Consider the following 23,816-nt stretch of genomic DNA (forward strand, 5'->3'; position numbering starts at 1 on the left):
GAAGTGAAGGAGCTGAAACCCATAGTTGGAACCTTGTGAGATCAGGCAAAGTGGTTTGATAAGAAGTTAGAAGAAGCGGAAGGCAGGTTGCAGTGGTGTAATCTTTAATTTGTGTGATTCCTGGAACACATGGAAGGAGACGCCCCAGAGTTGTGCCTGGAAAAGTGTCTCAGAGAGATCATGGGACATGCAGGGTTGTTTGCATTTTTTTGGGCAGAGATGGCCCACCGACTCCCCGGGGGTCTTCTGACATATATGATTGCAGACATACTCAATTACTGAGACAGGGACAGTATTCTCCACTGGGCTAGAAAAAATGTGTAACAACAACCCCACTGTACGTCAGACGTAATTTATAAGTAATGTAACTCTCATGTGCCTGTCCCCTATCTCTTCTTTCAACCCTTTCTTTCCTGCCCTTTTCTGTCTTCTTTCTCTCATCTTCACTGTTATGACATGTAGGGTTTGCTAAGAATTATATTGTCTAAAAAGCGAGCGGATTAACCAATGCTAACCCTGTAACAGAAGTGCTAATGTGTTCTTATAAAATTTAATAAACATGTTGAAATAAAAATTTTTTAAAAATGAGGATTCCAGATATGAGGGAGAAACCGTTAGAATCTTCCTGGATTACACACATAAAGTTAGGGGCCGGAAAAAATATTTTCTAGCGGTAAAGCTGAAACTGCCAACACACAATATTAGGTACATGCTGGACAATCACATTTCTTTACACACACAGAGGATGTGTGGGACAGGCTGTAGACTTCGGTGAAGATACCTGCGAGGGCTGAAGTAGAAACCAGGCCTAGTGGCTCAATGGGGCGAAGGATACGACAACAGGATTCAATGTGTCCGGATTGAGGTGCATCCAGATGGTACATTGGACATTTGCAGAACATCATTCCACTGAATCCCTCGAGACCATGAATGGTTTCACTTCAGAGGAGGTACTGCAGGGTGCGAGTTTATGAAAAATACTAGGATCCGTCCAGATGAGAAACTAACACTCCAGGGCAAACTGGCGCTTCTCTTTATCAGGTTGGTTGATGGATATGTTGCCTTGTTTTAGAAAATACCATCATAATAATGTGGAGCAGCAATGTAAGGGATAATCACCTCAGTGATAAAGGTTGTGTGGTGGTATTTGAAACATGCAGGTAACAAAAAAGGGGAATCAGTGACAATGACGCCACTCACACAGGGTGGAGATATTGTTAACCTGCCACAGGTTCAGGTCCTTGGCGAGTTCACACACCTGTGGACTTTATAGACCTAAACTTGGGTCAATGCAGGGGCTACCTCCTCTCCCCATTGGTAGGAAAGTTGGGGAGTTAGCAGTCTGTAAACCAGCTAGGCCGCCTTTGAGGTGCTTGATGTGAAGGGCGCCCCTGAAATTATAGGTAAACAGTTCTGGAAATGTAATAAAAGTAACTTTAATATTATATTTATGATACACTAAGAGAGAGAGAGTTTGTGGTCCAGTTAGTGGTCACTATAGGGAAACATCACAGTTATAAAGTTTAAGATGTATTCCAGGGTGGGCAGGGGGGGTATTCTGAAAATTGAGGTTGATTATTTATGGTTCTTTAATGGTAATAGCAGAGCATCAACACACTTGTAAGTTACAATACACTACAATACTCATGTAAGGGGCCTTATGTATGAATCAGATGCAAGACGGATTAGGATGAAGGTTTGTGCCACCCCTTCTCTCCCCCCAGGGAGTGGGTTGTCATAAATAGGAGCAGACAGGTAGGATGGAAGAAGTAAGAATTATGTCCTTGAATGTTAGGGGGCTACATGACTACACCAAACGCTAAAAAATGCACACTTAACGTCAGGTGTTATAAAGTAGGAATTTCGATGTTGCAGGAGACTAATTTAGTCGACACTGAAATGGATACATTAAGAAACAAACATTTGCAATGCAATAGGTCTCGCATTTACGCGACTTTAAGCTATTGGCATTGTAAATGACTATGCCTTTTATTTATGTTTTAAAAACGAAACCAAAAATAAAAGGCATGATCATTTGCAATGTCAATAGCTTAAACTCGCGTAAATGCGAGACCTATTGCATTGCAAATGCTTGTTTCTTTGAGCTCTCAGAAAAGGATTAGGGTGGTCCACAGAACAGTCCACTGGACCACGACACATGGACCTTTGCATTAGTTACATGGAAATACGGCCTGATGGGCTATAATAAATAATAACTTGTTTATTACAAAAGAATATACTGTTGGGAAGTGCAGTAAGTAACAGGTATTAAGATTATAAATTGTAATTGTACTTCATTTAACTGCCTGAGACGGATTGTTCCAGTTGCTTGTTATGCAAAAGGCAACTAACTAAGGAAGGGCATAGAAAACAGGGACTTTGCATATGTACACAGCAATAGGAGTTTGTGCGCTATGGGTGTGCACACAGAGTTTACAGGTGCAGAGACTGGGGTTGTGAACACAAACCTATCGTAGGACATGAACTGCAGATGTTCTCAAGTAGCCCGCAGATGGCAATTATATGTGGATGTGCACACGGAGCATGTGGAGGCACAGACTGAGTATGCACTCATCATTCACAGAACATGCACTTTGGCGTGCATAAAATCTGCTGAAATTACAAAAATGGGGGGGGGTGTACATATAAATTAGAGAACATAGTGTTACTAGCCACTGTGTGCACCAGAGTTTACCAGAGTTCGGACAGAGACTGCACACGCCTTGAGGATGGGGTCCGACTATAGTCACACAATTGATGGACGGAATGCAGAACAGATCAAAACATTCAACCCCAGTCAAGAGATCTGGGTTAAATCCATCATTCTTTTGCTCACCATGCCACCCCAGTTTAAACCTGGCCATATGCAAATCAGTCTTGACCCTGTGCATCATGGGAACAGTCCAGCCCGAACTGCCAAGCCAGGTCCTCCCTGGACCAGAAACAAGCATCCTAGGACCGGTTTCAGGGTTTCACCCCTCATCAGCCAGGATAGTTTGATTCCAGTGGCACAGTGAGCCCGGGACCCACGTCTGGGCATACTCGGCACACTTAGGGCGAGGAAGATAAAAAACACACAATTGATGGACAGAATGCAGAACAAATCAAAACATTCACCCCCAGTCAAGAGATCTGGTTTAAATCCATCATTCTTTTGCTTACAGTGCCACCCCAGTTTAAACCTGGCCATATGCAAATCAGTATTGACCCCCGTGCCTCATGGTAACAATCCAGCCCGAACTGCAGAGCCAGGTCCTCCCTGGACCGGAAACAAGCATCCTAGAACCGTTTTCGGGGTTTCACCCCTCATCAGCCAGGATAGCTTGATTCCAGTGGCACAGTGAGCCCGGGACCCACGTCTGGGCATACTCGGCACACTTAGGGCAAGGAAGATAAAAACACACAATTGATGGACAGAATGCAGAACAAATCAAAACATTCACCCCCAGTCAAGAGATCTGGTTTAAATCCATCATTCTTTTGCTTACCGTGCCACCCCAGTTTAAACCTGGCCATATGCAAATCAGTCTTGACCCCCGTGCCTCATGGTAACAGTCCAGCCCGAACTGCAGAGCCAGGTCCTCCCTGGACCGGAAACAAGCATCCTAGAACCGTTTTCGGAGTTTCACCCCTCATCAGCCAGGATAGCTTGATTCCAGTGGCACAGTGAGCCCGGAGGACATGGCCTGGCAGTTCGGGCTGGTCTGTTCCCATTGGGCGCAGGGTCAAGACTGATTTGCATAGGGCTGGGTCCAAACTGGAATGGCGTGGTGAGCAAAAAAACGATGGATTTGGGCCCAGATCTGTGTACTGGGGTGAATGTATGACATTGTTCTGCATTCTGTCCATTAATTGTTCTTTTTGCATTTGTCACACTGAGTGGGACGGGTATGCCCAGACGTGATAAGTACATGGTCCTGGGAGAGTACATGGGCTCTATATGTATTTACAGAGATGTGGATCATGGGGTGGGCTGCACTGCTCTCTTAAGCGACTAGAGGGTTATGTGAACAGAGCCTAGAAGGTGGGCGGCATATGGACGCGTGCCTAAGAAACGCAGGGATTTTAAATGTGCCCATAAAGCCGGGTGCACAAAATGTGGACAGCCAGCTATGACATACACAGGGAAGGACATGGGATCCCCACACAGAGCCTGGAAGGGCATCAGCCGATGAACGCGCGCCTAAGAACTGCTCTGAGTGCAGACTAGAACCAGCGAGCACATGCCTAGGGAAGGACATAGGCTCTACGCACAGAGCACGAGCTGTGCGCAGAGCTGTGATTCTGAAACAAACTGGGATTTTCTCTTCATGTCGCGTGTGTTCTCCCGCTTGCCCCTCAATCCCCTCCCTTCTCGCAGCCCCCTTCAAGATAATAATAATACCTCACCTTTTATTCTCCCCGTTCCCGGATGACCGGGCAACCGTGGACGAGGCAAAATAAATAAAGAAGCATGCCCGAGGCGGACCGCGCTCAAAGCGGATCACCCTGAAAGTAAATTAAAAGAGTGCTTACCGACTTTTAAAGGACATCGTGTAATGCCACAAGTAAAAGATCCAGTCCGGGTGGGCGGGGCCAAAAGGAGACAGGGCGGTAACAAGGAGTGACTAAAAAGCCTCACTTACAATGGAAAGCCAGCGTTTAGCATGCACGGTGACGCAGCCAATGGAAAGAGGGGGCGGAGCCTACACTCCACTTCTGAAATCTGCTCGATTACAAGAAGCCTCGCAGAGCGAGCAGTGCATGCGCGCTGCTACGCAGGTCTGCGAGACCTAAAAAGTGGAGAGGACAGGTGTATTCATCTGCTTATCTAACATATGCTAGGGTGGTTTCCATGGAGGTGACTCATGGAACACCGTTCCAATTTCGGGAGAGGTTCATGCTGATATTGAGTGGAGATATATTCTGATATTTGGCTTTTTAGAGTTATGCCTGTTGAATGGATATGCACCGAATAATGACGGCAAGACTTTCTTCTGTAGGGTACTCTATGTGTCAGTACATATGTGAGAATCCATCTCCTTAGGGCAGGGGACTTTAATTGTATACTTGATTGAGAGTTGGACAGGTCATCTCCAAAACACCATAAAAAAAACAGAATGGCAAAAGCGTTGGCAGATGTTATGGCCTGAGTAGATCAATCAATCAATCAATCATAGCATTTGTAAAGCGCACTACATACCCGTGAGGGTCTCAAGGCACTGGGGGGATGCTGCTACTGTTCAAAGAGCCAGGTCTTGAAGAGTCTCCTGAAGGATAGAAGGTATTCGGTCTGCCGTAGGTGGATGGGGAGGGTGTTCCACTTCTTGGTGGCGAGGTGGGAGCATGATCTGCCACCGGCGGTCACTCTTCAGATGCAGGGGAAGGTGGCGAGGGCATGGTCTGCGGAGCGGAGCTGGCGAGCGGGGGTGTAGAGGCTGAGTCGTCTGTTGAGGTACGCTGGTCCGGTGTTGTGGAGTGCCTTGTGTGCGTGGGTGAGGAGTTTGAAGGTTATCCACTTGTTGATGGGGAGCCAGTGCAGGTCTTTCAGGTGGGGTGTGATGTGGCTGAGGCTGGGGATGTCCAGGATCAGGCGAGCGGAGGCGTTCTGGATGTGTTGGAGTCGTTTCAGGAGTTTGGCCGGGGCTCCTGCATAGAGTGCATTGCCGTAATCCAGTCTGCTGCTGATGAGGGCCTGGGTGACCGTCCTAGTTTCGGTGGGGATCCACTTGAAGATCCTGCGAAGCATGTGGAGGGTGTTGAAGCAGGAGGAGGGGACGGTGTTGACTTGCTTTGTCATGGAGAGTGTGGAGTCGAGGATGACCCCTAGGTTTCGTGCGTGGTGGTTGGTGGGTGTAGGGGGTGCGCCTAGTGCCGTCGGCCACCAGGAGTCGTTCCAGGCCGAGGGGGTGGAGCCGAGGATGAGGATCTCCATCTTGTCCGAGTTCAGCTTCAGTCAGCTGTTCCTCATCCAGTCGGCGACAGCCTTCAATCCTTCGTGGAGGTTGGTTTTGGCGGTGTGGGGGTCCTTGGTGAGCGAGAGGATCAGCTGGGTGTCGTCGGTGTAGGAGATGATGTTTAGGTCATGTAGTCGGGCGACGTAGGCGAGTGGTGCCATGTAGACATTGAATAACGTTGGGCTGAGAGATGAACCTTGGGGTACGCCGCAGATGATCTCGGTGGCTTTGGAGTGGAAGGGAGGGAGGCGGACGCTCTGGGTTATTCCGGAGAGGGAGGAGGTGGTCCAGTCCAGGGCCTTCTCTTGAATTCCGGTGTCGTGGAGGCGTGCTCTTAGTGTGCGGTGGCAGACTGTGTCGAAGGCGGCTGACAGGCCCAGGAGGATCAGGGCCGCGGTTTCTCCCTTGTCGAGCATGATCCTGATGTCGTCGGTGGCGGCGATGAGGGCAGTTTCGGTGCTGTGGTTGCTGCGAAACCCTGACTGGGATGGGTCTAGGATGATGTTCTCTTCGAGGAAGCTGGTCAGTTGTTTGTTGACGGTCTTTTCGATGACCTTCCCCGGGAATGGGAGCAGGGAGATGGGTCGGAAGCTCTTGAGGTCCTTGGGGTCCGCCTTGGGTTTCTTTAGTAAGGCGTTGATCTCTGCGTGCTTCCAGCTCTCCGGGAAGGTCGCTGTTTCGAAGGAGATGTTGATGGTTTTCCGAAGGTGGGGAGCGATGGTCCTACTGGCTTTGTTGAAGATGTGGTGTGGGCAGGGGTGTTCCGGGGATCCGGAGTGGACGTTGTTCATGATCTTGATGAGGTCATCGTCATTGGTGTTGGTCCAGGCGAGCAGGCGGTTGGTGCGGGTGGTGGTCGTGGGAGCGGGAGTGTCGGCTGTTGTCGGGGTGGTGACGGCGTCAAAGCTGTTGTGAATGTCTGTGATCTTGCAGTGGAAGAAGATGGCCAGCGAGTCGCAAAGTTCTTGTGACGGTGGGATGTCGTTGGTGTTGGAGCTGGGGTTGGTGAGTTCCTTCACGATGCTGAAGAGCTCTTTGCTGTTGTGTGCGTTGTTTTCGAGGCGGTCTCTGAAGGCGGACCTTTTGGCGGATCTGATGAGTTGGTGATGTCGGCGGGTTGCGTTCCTGTGGGCTGTGTAGCTTTCCGGTGTTCTTTCGTGGGTCCAGTTTTTTCTAGTTTTCGGCAGGTTCGTTTGGAGGCCTGGAGGTCTTCGGTGACCCAGCTGTCTCTCTTGCTGGTGTGGGTGTTGGGGGGTTTCTTGAGCGGGGCGAGGGTGATGGCGCAGTCATTGATCCATTGTTTGAGGTTGCGGGCTGGGGCGTCGGGGTCGGTTGGGTCTGTGGGTGGGCTCTGGGTGAGGGCGGCGGTTAGCTGGTCCTTGGTGATCTTGTCCCAGCTGCGGCGAGGCATCTGCTGGGTGTGGTGGTGTGTGGTGGGTTTCCAGAAGGTGAAGTGGATGCAGCAATGGTCGGTCCAGTGGAGTTCGGTGGTGCGGTCGAAGAAGACGTGGGTTCTCACTGAGAAGATGGGGTCAAGCGTGTGGCCGGCAGAGTGTGTGGGTGCTGTGACGAGTTGTCTGAGTCCGAGGTTGCCAAGGTTGTTGATCAGGGTGGAGGAGTTGGGGTCGTTGTTGTTCTCGAGGTGGAAGTTCAGGTCCTAGGAGGATGTAGTCCGTGGAGGTGAGGGCGTGTGTGCTGACGAGGTAGGTGATGGAGTTGCTGAACTGCGGTCAGAGTCCGGGGGGTCTATAGACGAGGGTGCCTCTGAGGGTGGTTTTGGTGTCAGTGTGAATCTGGAAGTGCAGGTGTTCGGCGGTGCTGAGGGTGTCGTCGGCGTGTGTCGAGATTTTGAGAGTATTCCTGTGGACGATGGCGATTCCTCCTCCTGTTCCATTGGTGCGGTCCTTGCGGGTGATCTTGTAGCCTTCCGGAATGGCTATGACGATGTCAGGTGCCGAGGAGGGGGTCAGCCAGGTCTCCGTCAGGAAGGCGACGTCTAGGGAGGTGGAGTCGATAAGGTCCCAGAGTTCGACGGCGTGTTTGCGGACAGAGTGGGTGTTGATCAGGATACATCTGAGGAAGTTGGTTTCCATGTTGGGCGGGTTGGCGGGCCGGATGCTAGAGAAGCTGCAGCTCCGGCAGGAGAAGGGTCCTTGGGTGCACTTCGGGGCGACCAGGCAGCAGGTGCGTGATCGCGCAGCGTTGAGTGCCTGGAGGGTTCTGGAGTCGTAGCGGAGGCGGGCGTCGTGATGCTGGGTGCGGTCCAGGCGCGGATGGGCGCAGACGGGCTTGCCTTAGGCGCACCTTTGGTGCGCCAGCGGCGCGGCCGCTCAATGTCCGGCATATATGGGGAGGTGGGAGGGAAGAGCAGCTGGGAGGCGGGATCAGCGAATGGGCAGTCAGGAGGGCGGGGCCGCAGGGTGCACAGCGGCGGGGGAGACGAGGGCACAGAAATCAAAATGGGGCAGCAAAGGGGGAAAAACAGTGGCACAGAAGGCAAAGAACGGGGCAGCAAAGGGGAAAAACAGTGGCACAAAAGGCAAAAAACGGGTCAGGAAAGGGGGAAAAACAGTGGCACAGAAGGCAAAAAAACGGGGCAGCAAAGGGGGAAAACAGTGGCACAGAAGGCAAAAAACGGGTCAGCAAAGGGGAGAAACAGTGGCACAGAAGGCAAAAAACAGGTCAGCAAAGGGGGAAAACAGTGCCACAGAAGGCAAAAAACGGGGCAGCAAAGGGGAAAACAGTGGCACAGAAGGCAAAAAACGGGGCAGCAAAGGGAAGAAACAGTGGCACAGAAGGCAAAAAACGGTTCAGCAAATGGGAGAAACAGTGGCACAGAAGGCAAAAAATGGGACAGCAAAGTGGAAAGAACAGTGGCGCAGAAGCAAAGCAGCGGGGCACAGGAACGGAGGAAGTACACTTACGGGTGAGATTTAAGCAGCGGCAGTTGGGGCAGGAGCACACAGGTGGAGCTGTGCGGCGGGGGAGCAATCTACCAGGAGGGTCAGAGGTCTCTCTCCTCACCGCGCAGAGTCCGGCATATATGGGGAGGTGGGAGGGAGGAGCAGCTGGGAGGCAGGAGGTGGGATTAGCGAATGGGCAGTCAGCGGGGCGGGGCCGCAGGGTGCACAGCGGCGGGGAGACGAGGGCACAGAAAGCAAAATGGGGCAGCAAAGGGGGAAAAACAGTGGCAAAGAAGGCAAAAACGGGGAAGCAAAGGGGAAAAAGAGAGGCACAGAAGGCAAAAAACGGGGCAGCAAAGGAGGAAAACTGTGGCACAGAAGGCAAAAAACGGACCAGCAAAGGGGAGAAACAGTGGCACAGAAGGCAAAAATTGGGGCAGCAAAGGGGAGAAACAGTGGCACAGAAGGCAAAAAACGGGGCAGCAAAGGGGGAAAACAGTGGCACAGAAGGCAAAAAACGGGGCAGCAAAGGGGAGAAACAGTGACACAGAAGGAAAAAAACGGGGCAGTAAAGGGGAAAGAACAGTGGCGCAGAAGCAAAGAAGCGGGGCACAGGAACGGAGGAAGCACACTTACGGGCGAGATTTCAGCAGCGGGAGTTGGAGCAGGAGCACCCAGGCGGAGCTGTGCGGCGGGGGAACGACCTACCAGGAGGGTCAGGGGTCGGTAGATTGCATTAATGTCTAGAGGTCATTATATGGCATGCACACAGAAATTACGTACTCTTTGCCCATGCACAACATGTGCAATAGATTATATAGGATATTAAATTGCACTCATTTGGAGTATATATGTGGTCTGTGGCACATTTAAGTAGGTTCCCATTGCACCAACCACCATTGCTGCTTACCTATACTTGCGCCTGCCGTAATCCGGCTATTCCTACTTAGTAGAGTAGCCCTGAAACCCTCAATGACTCCTATTTCCGGGGCTTAAGGGAGGTGCTGGAAGGCTATTTTGCAATGATTTGGGGGACAATATTGTCCAGGACAAATGAATACGATGCCCTCAAGGTGGTCTTGAGGGGAGAATGCCTTTATGAAACATATGGAATGAAACATCAATTACAAAAAGACTTGCGGAAAGAGAGATTATCACAATTACAAAGGACTGATTTAGGAACTCCAAATATAGATAAAGATACACTGGAAGTAAGATGATGAATAGGGGAGATATGTGGCATGTTAGATAAAGTTACTCTTTGGGAGAATAGGCAAAGGCTGCACGAAGCGGGGGACAGATCGGGTAGAAACCTGGTCTGGCTCTTGAAGGGCAAAATGCCTGCATCCATGATTAAGGCCCTGGAGGTAGATGTGGTGTGATGGAGATGTCTCATGTCACAATAAGTAAACTCTACAGCAGCATTTACCTGTCCTCTATAAACAGCTGGAACACCACCTGGATATGGTTGATATAGAACTACTAAACGAAATAGAACACCCAAGGCTTACTAGAGATCACCAGATGATGGATTTGGAAATGGATGCTTCCAAAGAGGAGTTGCTAGTGGCCATTAAATATATACCAAGAATTAAGATACCGGAAACTGACTTCCTCCCTTCCACAGTTTTTCATTTATACATGGAGATACTGTCAGACCAGCTGCTGGAGGTTTTTCAAGAGGCTAAAAAAATTGGGGAACTTACCACAAACCATGCAAGAAGCACTTATAGTCTTGTTACCAAAGTCGGACAGAGTTCACGCACAACTTGGCTCATACTGGCCGTTATCTATAATTAGTATGGATGGGAAGGTGCTGTCAAAAGCAATAGAAATATTTGTAGAGGGTGATTGCTTCTGTAGTTAATGATGACCAAATTGGTTTCAGTCCAGCAAGGAACACCATATGAATATCCGAAGGCTCACACATGTCATGTATATCGTTCAGATATAGAAGGTGTATTGGTCGCTTTGGGTATTGAAAAAGCTTTCAATAGTCTAGACTGGAAATACAAGAGAGCAGCGTTGGCAAAGATGGGATTTGGTCCTAACTTTCTGAGCTGGGTCTCCTTGTTGTATGCAGGATCCACTGCAAGATCAGATCTGGGGGAAATATATCGATGAGTGGAGCATTGAGAGGGGCACGAGGCAGGGCTGCCGTCTTTCCCCACTCTTGTTCGCCATTTTAATGGAGCCAATGTCAGTTCATCTATGGAAGAAGATGAAGAAGTGGGCTGTTTGGGTGGGATACACTGAGCATATTCTATCTTTATATGCAGGTGGTGCCCTTATATATCTTCAACTGCTGCTAATCGCAGTACCGTAATTGTAGTTGAAACTGTAGAGATTTTTCAAGGGCATTATCATTAGCTGGGCTGGAAGGACAGCCCTTGGAAAGGTTTCCAAATGTAGGATTTCAGCGGGAAATGGATACATTTATATACCCGAGATTACTCGCCCGACACACAATATGATTACAATATGGGAAGATTACTAGTGGGGTGAAGGACTACTGTCCTGTTTTGAAATAAACTGCCATTTTAAGTTGCTGGTAGGATATCAGTAGCAAAAACGATGGCTCTGCCCTGCTGCTCAATTGTCCCCCAGAATTCACAATATCCGACTTACAGAAGCATGTTTACAGAAATAGGTAGTGTTAGAACTGGGGGTCTCTAGTTGGCAGAGGTAGGTACCTTTGACCAAATAGGGACCCTTGCTTCTAGTCAGGGTAAGGTGGATACACACTTTATATAACCCCTGCTCACCCCCTTGGTAGCTTGGCACGAGAAGACAGGCTTATCCCAAAGGCAACGTGTAAAGTATTTGTACCAACACTCACAGTAACACAGTGAAAACACCACAAATGGACACCAGTTTAGAAAATTAAAATATCTTTATCTAAACTAAACAAGACCAAAACGAAAAAAATCCAACATACAGAAACTCAGTACAATGTCTTTAAAAAGGGTTGTTGCAAAAAATAAACTTGTAGATGATAAATGCGACACTGTAGTCTCAAAGTACCTGGGATGCGTAATGCAAGACAAACAAAAGGGGCGCAGAGAAGGTGATGCGTCGATTCTTCCTGCGCTCCGGTTCCGATGCGACAAGATGGCGCTTCGATGCATTGCGATGATGTGGTGCGATGCGACAAAATAGCGTCTCCGATGCGATGCGACAACGTGGAGGCGATGCATACATGCCCGACGACCGTGCGGCAAACTCAGTGGTTTTCTGAGCCACGACAGGCCCTGTGACACGCTACCCTGGTGATGCGACGACACCCTTGGCGACTGCGACATGCTTCTCAGGTTTTGCAGCGGCGATAAGCAGCGGCGCACTTCCTCAGCGATGCGACAGCCCTGCGACACGCTTCTCCGGTGATGCGACGGCACCCTCTGAGGTGGCGGCTGCACCTCCGGTGTTGCGTCGGCGAACAGCGGCAGCGGCAACACGCTCCCTCGATGATGCGACAGCAGCTGCTGCGACGGCATCACACTTCTCTCTCGTGGCGTCGCGCTTCCAGCTCCCAACAGCAAAAAGGCCTCACACACAGTTGAAGGCCCTCCTGGCAGACTGGAACTCCCAGCAAGGAAGTTCAGGGAAGCTGGGGGTGCTTGGGACTTAAGAAACAGGAGGCCAGCTCTTCTCAGGCCCTTGGAGACTTTTTTTCAGATGGACACAGCACACAGCAAAGTCCTTCTTCAAGCAGGGGGGGTCACAGCACACAGCAAAGCTTGGTCCCTTCCTTAGTAGAAAGAGCAAACTGCAGGCCAGCCCCAGAACACACAGCAAGGGCAGTACTTCTCCTCAGTCTCTTCAGTTGTTCTTCTTTGGCATAGATTCCTCTCGATCACGAAGTAGTCTAACTTTCAGGGGTTTCAGCTCTCATATTTCTACCCCAAAAGTCTTTGTTCTCTATGTGTCAGGGGTCCTGGACCCAGTCCAAATCAGTTCTGGGTGCACTCTGCCAGTGCACAACTTCTTCCTTCTTCCTTTGTAAGTGTGGGCCAGGGCCATCAGACACACCGCAGGAGGTGGAGCCAGCAATGTGGAAGGCAGGCACAGCCCTATTCAGGCTCAGGTGCTACTCCTCCCACCACTCCAAATGCAGAAAGGTCTATTCAGCCTAGTGCTGACTCACCCAGCCTCCTGGAGCCACCCCAGCCCCTGTCACTCTCAAACCAGACAGTCAATCCACAAACAGGCAGAGGCACACAGAAAGGTTGACAAGAAAATAGTCACTTTCTAAAAGTGCTATTTTCAAACACAGAATTTAAAAACCATCCTTCCTAAAAGATGTGTTTCTGAGTTCAGGGATACCAAACTTCAAATTTCCATCTTGCACCTATGGGAAAATATGCAGGTAAACATGTTACACAGCATTCCCCATTCGGTCCTATGGGCAAGATAGCCTTTCAATAGTGAAAAACGAAATTGGCAGTATTTCCCTATCAGGACATGTTACCCACACTAGTACATGTCATACCTTTCACATACACTGCACCCTGCCCAGGGGGGGGGGGGTCCTTGGGCCTACCATAGGGGTGTCCAATGTGTAAGAAAAGGGAAGGGTAAGGCCTGGCAAGTAGGTGCACTGGCCAGGTCAACATGGCAGTTATCAAATTGCGCACAGGCACTGCGGTGGCAGGCCTGAGACCTCTTTTCAGCGCTACTCATGTGGGTTGCACAATCAGTGCTGCAAGCCCCCTAGTAGAGTTTGAATTACCAGCCCTGGCACACTCAGTGCACTTTGCTAGGGCCCTACTGGTAAAACAAATAAGCCAATCATGGATAACCAATCACAATAGCAATTTACACAGGGAGCACTTGCACCTTGGTACTGATCAGCAGTGGCAAAGTGCCCAAAGCATCTAAACCAGCAAAAACGAAATCCAGCACAGTGTCAAAAATACAGGAGGTAGAGGCAAAAAGTAAGGGGAAACCACGCCAACGATGCCAGGTCTAGCAGGTAGCTTGCTAACATCTTTATTATGAGAGTGTAGGAGGAGTAGGGTGGAGTTAGGGATTTTAAAGCAGGATGTAACAGAAAATGGGGCCTTTGACTCCCCAATTTAGAATTGTATTACCTAGCGGCACATCTCCAACATGCAGCTACATGTTGTACGGATGAGGAAAACTGAAAGAAACATTTATTATGGAGGTTCCTGGAGCAGAGAATTTTCCAGTATGCCTGATTGCTGGGGACAGACAGGATGACCCATCTCCATGCATAGTACGGCAAGTGGCCAGAGTGTGGAGACAACAGTAAAAGAAATAATATGTAAACCCCTTTTCTCAAAGAAGTTGCCAATTTGGTGTCTACCACCCTTCCTCAAAGTTAGTAACAGTATTCCCATGACCAGATGGAGGGATGGAGGTTCTGAGATGCTGGAAGATATGTATCTGGGAAACAGCTGTATTACATTCATAGAAAGAAGCACAGGAAATGCTTGCAATAGGCAAGACATTTTTTGCTGTTTGCCAAATTGAAAAAACAGCATAAGATATATGGACAGGCTTCACTACTACACCAGAGCGGACACACATGCCTGAGGTCATACTAGATATGGGCTCATGCCAACGGATGATGTCCCATTTATATGCTGCATCAAAGAAGGATACGGTAAAACTGCAATACCTGTGAAAACTAAATGGGAGAAGTATTTTGCAGAGCCGTTGACAGGCAGACACTGGACTAGAGAATTTGCATTGGTCAAGTAGGTGTCTGGTAACTTTAAAGTTAAGCTTGCCAACTTCTATCTGTTGCATTACACTTATTTATCATCTACAAGGCTATGCAGAAGTTATACGATCCATTCAAATGGGTGCCCTAGTTATAAAACAGAAGGTGCCGATTTTATACATATGATTTGGAGCTTCATGACAATAGTGCAATATTGGGGTAAATAGTCCATTTCCTGAGAGAGGCGCCTAATATTAGATTGGAGGTTACTATTAAACATCGCCTGCTTGAAGTATTCTCATGTTCTAAGGCTGGAGCGGTGCAGAACAAATTTGGATCACTGGGGTTGTTACTGGAAAATAGGAGGATTGCCATTCTCTGGATGTCCATTACTGGACCTATTGTACAGGCATGGACAAGAGATATGTCAAATGTGACATTAGTGGAGGAGTGGCAAATGCAGGAGGTTAGGTCGGATGAGAATACAGGGAAAGACTGTATAGAAAGGGCTGAAATGCAAAAAGAGTTGTTGACACCTGAGACATTTAACTCTAATGTAGAACACATAGATAGGCCAACCTAGGCTAACTTCAGCTGGGAGGTAGATATACAGAACATATTGGTTAATTGAGTATAGAATTGTGCAAATGGGACTGAGTTACATTGATTTATAAATTATGGAGGGTGGTTGTTAAATGCTAAGAAATGGACAAACCCCATGACAAAAAACAAAAGCAAGTGACTCTGTATTACTTAGTAATACTTAGAGGGAGCTCTGAGGATGGTATCTATGACAAAAAATGTATGGCTAAGAACTGTGATTAAGGAAATCAGAAAGTTTATGCTGTACGGTTAATGCTCCTTATGATTTTTGAAAAGTGGAGAGACAATGCTAGAAAATGGTACTCTTTAGGTCAGCCATCATAAGGCTTCAATAACACTTCTGGTGAGCTACTCATGCATCAAACTGGGAAACGTTAGATCTCTGTCACCTATAAGTTGTCACTTGTGCCCTTCTGAGGCCTGAGTCCTAATATCAGGAACAATCTGTCCAATTCTGTTGGAACGTTGTGGAAACCTTACCTAACATTAATGTTTTATATAGACGCTTTAATTGCTTACCTTATTTTTGGGGTTTACAGATTTTGATTGAAAGATGAATATGAGAGAAGACAAAAAGGTGAATCACCGACTGAATAAATGCCCTGAGGAAGTTCCATCTATATAAGAACAAAACACTTTGTGTTTTTTGTATATCTGGGAGAATAAATATTTAAGGAATAAAGGATCTTTGTTTGAATCATGGTATACAAACTTTGACTCACTTTTGCATGTATTTGCCTAAGGATGGAAGATTGAGATATTGAAACCTTATGATGACTAAACTGAAGGGTACAATTTTCTTACCTTTCCACTTTTGAGTTTCTTTTTGGTACTGTAATTCAAACTTTTGAATACGCTTCCAGTCTCTCTTAATAGTATTCCCAATAACAATTCTCATCCTCTTGGGCCTCTTGGCTGCCCTTGACACAGTCTTCCACCGCATCCTCTGTGCAAGACTCCAAATAGGGGTCCTTCTTCCTAGTCAAAATAAGGGAGTTACACTCCTAAAATAACCCCTGCTCACCCCCTTGGTGGCTTGGCAGGAGCAGTCAGGCTTATCTTAGAGGCAGTGTGTAAAGCATTTGCACATAACCAACAGTAATACAGTGTAAGCACTACAAAAGGACATCACACCAGTTTAGAAAAATATCTAATATTTGTATATACTTAAGACAAGACCAATTGGGGGGTGAGTCAAGTCTGGTTTGCCCTAGTTTTAAAGAGTGAACCTTTGTCAGTCTGTCTCTTCCTTCGGACTTTTAGAATATTTTTGCTCTGAGACATGACTTCATGTCAGACTCTTTGCTACATCCTACTGAGCCTTATGCTAATTCTCTATATTGATTTACCTTGTATTTTGACTATCTTTTATATTTTTGCCTTCTTTATTGCACTTAAAGTATTTAATAAACCTTTAAGGGTTCAAAACTTACTAGACTTGAGGTTCCATGACTTGACTTAAAGGTTGATCTAATTGACTATGCTGATTTATTTGCTCTCAAACTGTTATCTGTAGGGACATAATGCCTCATATGTTGTTGAGCTTAACACCACCTCCAATACTGCATAAGTGCCTTATTCTTAGATTATCTAAAACAAAAAAAAACATTGACAGTTTTGATGGAGAATGTGGGCAGAGCAGATAACATATTAAATAAGACCTATAGATAACATTTCCCCCCTTCTTTAGACTTATGTCTACACTCTTTTTCCTATGGTTTTCCCATGATTTTCCACATTAGAATATTTACAGTTTTCCAGTGTTCCTGGGCTGTTCCTGAGCAAAAGAAAGTGAGTATCAATAGGGTGAATGTATTGCAATGGATTGGTGTGTCGAACGAGGTGCATTATGGTATGTATAGTTGAGATTTGTTTAGTGGTGTCATAAATTGTACTGTGTATGAGCTCTTTGATCATGCAATTTTGATTTGCAGAGGTTTGACCTTAACAATTTTATTGTATTTATGATGTGCTAGACGGTGGAGTTCTGTTACTGGGTTAGTGTTGGTATCATGAAAATTAGGGAATGTATGCATTGAAACCAATGAATTATCTTGATTTATGTTGAGTTTAATTTTGGTTTGGTAAACTGATTTGCCGAAATCCAAGATGTCAAGATGTATTCATTTTGTTGAAGGTGTCTGCAAAGTGGGTTGTGTGTTGTGAGGCGTCACACCCTCACCAAGATGGGGGGGGGGGGCATATTCTCAAGGAACTATCGCCGCGTTATTGGCACTTTATCACAGCCAAAGTTGCAATAAAACTAATGCCCTATTCACAAGCAGATGATAACAGCCCATATCACCAGTTTACACATGATATCAGCCACAAAAAACATTGCACAGATGAGCCTGGCAACTATCGCTAATGAGATGCAGAGCAGGCGTTCCTGTGCCAAAAGCCGCAACAACACCCCTCCGCAACATTCTCAACAACCAGCCAGATCTGCGAAAAGACCACAAAACATGCTATAAGGTGCGCTAGTAGTAGGAAATTAACACCTGCTCTGACCTGGTGTAAAGTCGGAGGACAACCAGCACCACAAAAGGGAGCCAAGCCCAGAGCTACACCTGAAGAGCAACAGATGCCATGGAGCCACTGATCATGCAGCCCGGACACCCATGAGGGTCACAACACCCACCGCCACCACCCGTAGGACCACACATCCCCCAGACCCCCATACCCCCCCGGACCAACACTGAGGCAGTGCAGGCAAAGACAGCGGCCCCTGAAAACGCACCAACCTCACACACCCAACACCAGAGAATGACATTACACACCACAGACTCAAAGGGACAACCAACATCCCACCTCAGACAAAGCTGCTGGCCGCGCTGCACCTGTTGGCCTCTGGTACCTACCAACCAACAACTGCCAGGGTCAGAGGAGCCCTATCAAAGTTCCTCAAACCTGTCCCATGTGCCCTCATCAGCTTGGTACCCCAGTACCTATACTTTCCCCACACTGCGCAAGAACAGTTGGAGACCAAGCAAGGCTTCTACGCCATAGCTGACTTCCCGCACGTTGTGGGTGCAATTGACTGCACACGTGTCCTGCTGTTGCCCCTTGGCAACACTGCACACAATAACCGGAACAGAAAGCACACGCATCCCATCAATGTGCAGGCAATAGCGGCCCCCCAGGAAATCTCCACCAACGTCGACGACAACCACCCAGGCAGTGTGCATGATTCCTACATCTTCCGACAGTCCATCAGAAACCAGCGCTACTAGGATGTCACCTAAGGAAATGCACTGCTCGTTGGCAAGTACCAAATGAACACAACACACACCTCAACTCCACAATCATGAAACTCACACCCCTGGGAATGCACACGCTACAAACTCACATACAACATGCCAAACAACATGCCCACCTACCAGACACGACAGCACAACTTACTGTGGCAACCTGGGCCAGCCATGTACATGAGCCATCAATGTCATGGCACCTCAGCCACACAATACCTGAATGTGGGGAAAGGTGGGATACAGGCATGTGAGAAGGAGGCAAGTGACCCATGAATGAGAAGGTACCCATTGCCAAGTGTGGCGTTGATGTGATGGCCAGACTGCAGTATGCAGACAACACACATATCCATGTTGACATACATTGCTGGTGTATGGAGTGTAGTGGACAGTGGACGCCACCATGTCACCCCAGCCACTGGGGAAGTTCACGGAAATGTAGCTTGTTACATCCCCCCCATAAGCGTGAGCGGAGTGGGCTGCCGGCGTTCGCCAGGCCAGCATAGGGGTGAGAATAAAAAGCACGTAGCTCTGGGGGTGGTCATCTTCCGGAATGCCCAACGGCTCTGCCAGAGCGGTACCCCTCAGCCTGCCACAAGGCCAACGCCGTCGCCATGAACAGTGTGGCCTGCGGTCCTGTGCGCTTGCTGCACCCCAGGTCACTGGTTCCCAAACTCGACTTGCCCGCCCCTGTGCACCCAGGCCTCACTGCTCCCCTGCTGACACAAGCGTGTGTCGAAGAAGGCCCACCATGTGCAGGTGCAAGCTTCAAGCCCGAGGCACGCAACCCTGGCAACCTGATACGACCGAAAGACCTCCGCGAGCCAGGTCCACAGTACTCCTTTCTCGTTGACTTCCTCTACCGGTATATACAGCGGACTAGTAGGTCACACATTTGGAACTGAGTCTAGATTACACTATGGCAGAGAACAATATTTATGGCTGATTTGATGTCAATATACTCCCTTCGATGAGGTGCCACCAGGTCTTAGTAGTGCATCACAACCGCACATTTCTGCCCTCGAGTAGGTCACACAATTGGAACAGAGCATCGATTTTTCAATGGCAGGGTACATATCATTGCACACAAGGAGAAGTGTAAGAGGATGACGTGTTGCAGTCAGGAGGGAAAAAGGATCATCGTTATGGAGGTGATCGAACACTACTGACAACTGCCCTGGTGTCACGAACTCTGTGCATCGCGAGCCGACAACACGTGGCTGTGGGCCACTGCTGACTGCTGCCTCCGGCCTACACTGTGGTCAAGCAGGTCACACATTTGGGACTGAGTCTTGATTTAGCAATGGCGGAGTTCATATCATTGTACCAGCATCATCGCAGACTGCATCCCATCTCAGCCCCGGTGCCACTAAGTCTTTTTCAAGACATTCATGGACACTCTCTGGTTGAACTTTGGTGGAGTCTTAGTCAATGGACTAGGGGGTTGTCTTCATCCTCATGTAGCTGATACCGAAATGTTGGTGGAAACAAGGCTGTAGCACTCCACTCCACCATTTGCTGCTTCTAGATGGCCTATGCCCTCTGCATCATGCCCTGGGGGACACCTTCCACTGTCCCCCACAACCCAACACCACATTCACCTGGAATATCGATGAGGACCCGTTCAGTCCGCATGGCCCTGTCTCAGTGCACCGCAAGGCGCCGTCCCGTGGCGGGGTGCCTGTGCCGGACGCTGTGCATCCGGGGCCACTAACTCTGTGCTGGTCAAGTCAGGGACCCTTTCTTCTGAGATATTGGATGGCCTCTGAGACGATGGCCTTGGGGTCCTGACCTGCCCGGATGTCGCATCACCTCAGGAGGCACATGCCACCATCGCCAGGACCAACTCCAACCACCATCTTCAGGAGTCGAAACAGTGGTACTGGCAGACTAACAGAGTTGCTCACACCTGTCGTGGATGACATCATCTGCCTGATACCCTGCTCAGCACTCCAGGTGCCACTGATTCAGTGCACCGCAACCCATGGACCATTACTGATTGAGTTTTGTGCTGTGGAGAGGTTGCGCAGCAATGTCACCTCAAGCAGTGTGGGAGACCTGGGACGATGATGAGGAAGATGATGCAGGTCTAACACATCCCACTGCATATGCATCAGGAATATCTTGAAGGGACACAATCCTAAGCATTTTCTTCAAATGAGCGCACTCAGCTCTACTGTCCGAACCTCAGTGCACTGCAACTTACGGACACTTCTGTTTGCATATTGGGTGACATCTGTACTTGCTCCGGCTACCTCCATGTTGTTGCTCAGCAGTTGACTCTGTTTTGCTGGTGTTTTCTGTTTACGTTACAATGGTGTTCACTGTTCAAATTGTGGCCAGCACCAACCACTCCCTGGGGGCTGGCTTACACTCACCACACACACATCCAGCACAGGTGTCACTGTGCATGTGGCCCTGCCAATAAAGGGGCTGGGCGCACGTGCCTGTAGCCAGTTCCACATACTATCTGCGTGTGTCCCTGTGGTCTTGTTGAATGCATGGGGGCCCTGGGCCCCACGAGTATACATTGTGCTGTGTACAGCGGACGCAGACATATCACCGCAGGAAGCGGGTTCGACCTTGGACATGTAGCTTTGTCGTCACCCACTCAATACATAAGAGGAGTGAACTGGGACGTCGTATGCAGAGCCAACGTGGGAGTGTGACTGGTATTTGCGTCCCCCTTGGTGTGGTTCTGTACTGGGAATGTGCATCGGCATGTGTCTCTGTGGCAGTGTGGATATCCTTTGTGGGGTGTAGATTGTCCCTGAAGGGTATTAGGCACCCACATATGTGATCTAGTTCACCCTCCATGTGTTCGGACCCCATCCGCACCTGTTCGGCCACCTCCTTTTGGCGTTCTGACACCTCGCATTGGGATGCCATGTGTGGGTCATTGAGGGGTTGGGAGCCAGCCGGGCTTGCAGGTGCTTCCTGCTGTGTGGTCTGTTGCAGGGCCTGTGTTCTCCTCTATGTAGCTTGGCTGCCCTGGTCCTGGTAGTGGGTTGCGTGGGATGTCCATGGGCTGTTGTAGGGCGTCGGTGTCGAAGGTGTGGTGGTCCTCTCTGGCATCACTGATGAGTGGTCTTCTCTGCTCTGCTGGAATTGTTGTGTGTCCCTCTGTAATGTGATGGGTAGATGCATTTTGACATTGTGTTGACATGTATGTTGGTGCTTTGTTCTTGTTTACATGCAGACTGTATGACAATGTACATTCTGACTGGGAGGTGCTGGCTTTAGATGTGGGACAATGGACATTTGAACTACATGGCAAGTGTGAGGTTGTATGCGTACATTTACATTTCACATGTGTGTGTGCTGCAGTGCGCCACGGGGACCAGGGACATGATCTTGGGTAATTGTGGGTGTGCAGTGTGCTACACATCGTTGTGTATGTGTGCCATTGTGCCCATCTCGCTCCGTCCCCCCAGTCCCTGGTCGTTACTCACACTGTTGTTGTTGTATCAGGTCCTCCCGAGCTGTGTCTGGACTCCCGACTCCTTGCACAGTCTCCACACTGATGACTGTGGCCTCCATTTCCTCCTGCTCCTCCTGTGGCGCAGGACTCCCACCACCTGTCGCTGTTCCTGCCTTCCTGTTGGCAGTGGCTTTGTGCCTGGTTTAGGTTTTCTCATCATGCCAGCGCCTCTTGGCCTCCTCCATTGGCCTCCTCGACACTCCGACTGCATTCACAGTAGTCTAATTGTGGTTCAGTTGATGGTGGTGTTCTGTCACCTCCGTGACGCTGATCTGGTTTTCCTGCGGACTGCACCCCGTCTTCCTCTCCCTCTTCTCCTTGGCCTTCCCTGCGCCTGTTGCTCCTTGCTGGTGGTCTGTGGGGATTGTGAGGTTTGCGTTGGCCTCTGTGCTCGGTCAGGGTGCATCCATGTTGCTACGCACTTTGGATTGTTTCTGGTGTGTTGTTTTTGTAGCTTTTATTGTGCATTTTCCCACCAGAAGAGTGGGATTTGCAGGCCTGCCGTTGGTTTTTGCTGCTTTTTGTATCGCCATAGGCCTCATCGCAACTTTTTATGCATTTGTGTTTCGGATTTTTGCGGCGTGGCGGGGATTTTAACATGGTCATTTAACGCGTTATCTGGGAACTATCACATGGTACCACCGTGTTGTGAACACGGCGTAATTTTCCCGCGATAGACTGCGATGTTGAGTGTTGCGTTAAGTTACTTTTGCAATGATTATCACACGTTCTTGAGAATATCCCCGTGGACTTTTCTGAACTACTAAAGGTTTAGCTGAATGCATTCTGATCCAGATTGGTGTGTTTATTCTTTGGTGCACAGGTATAAATGCACTAATCAAAAGGGGAGTCGCATCCGGTGGGAAACTTTTTGTTATTATTGGAACAAAATGTTGCTATTCGGGTCCTGAATGACACTGATTTACCTTATTTTCCTTATGTGTATTTTAGTTAAGCAGACAAGAAACGGTTTTGTTGTGTAATGTGTTTGTGACTTCCAGGTGATTGTGAGGCGCTTTGCAATTAGTTGATCGTCACAGTGAGCTGTGCTATAATAGGCAGTTATCGCTGTAGGTTGTGCTATGATTGGTGGGTTCTTGCTGGACTTGCACAGTGAGTGATTGTCTTTGTTTATATGTACGCGGTTTGTGTCAGATCAGATTGAGTGAAAATGGGTGCTATATTTAAGAAATATAAAGTTTCTGCTATGAAGCAGAATAGATTCGTCCAGAAAATTAACCTTCATATGAAATTATGTTGAATTAAGGTCTTCATATGTGCATGTGGTAAAAAGAATGGATTGAAATCACATCAGAGTACATCCATAAGAGGGTACTTTCAATGTGAGGAAGCTTTGCAAATTGAGGCGTATGATGTATGAGAGAAAACATAGACCAAACAGTTTGAATCATTGAATGATTTGCATTGTATTGTAACTGAGAAAGAATGAAAGAAAATTAAGGGGCAGATTTATGTGGGACTTGCGCCCCTTTTACGCCGCCGTTGCATCACTTTTGTGAGGCAGCAGCGGCGTAAACCCTGCGCCACGTTGCGCACGATTTACATGGCGTAAGGCTTGACGCACCATGTTAGGGATAGGGTAGGTTGGAACAGTGCTGGAGTTGCATCGCGCTTGCGACACAACTTCAGCACTGCGCCAACCTTACGCCGGCAGATACATCACGCATCTGCTTGTCCTTGCGCCACGATGCACCGCATTGTAAATGCGGCGCATCTGCGGTGGCGCAAGGGCAAACTTGCGTGACGCATCTTCCCTAGCGCATCCATGCTGATTTGCAGGGATGCGCCAGGGAACATAAATCTGCCCCTAAGAGCCGAGTTAAAAGTGTTGTGAGCCTTTGGCTAGACATAAAATGGGTTGCTCCGAGAAGAGCATGGAAAGAGTATATGATGCTGGATGTGGGTGTGTTTCTGTTATTATCAATGAGTCCAATTAAA

The sequence above is a fragment of the Triturus cristatus genome, chromosome 2_2 (assembly GCF_964204655.1).
Source record: "Triturus cristatus chromosome 2_2, aTriCri1.1, whole genome shotgun sequence".
NCBI lineage: Eukaryota > Metazoa > Chordata > Amphibia > Caudata > Salamandridae > Triturus > Triturus cristatus.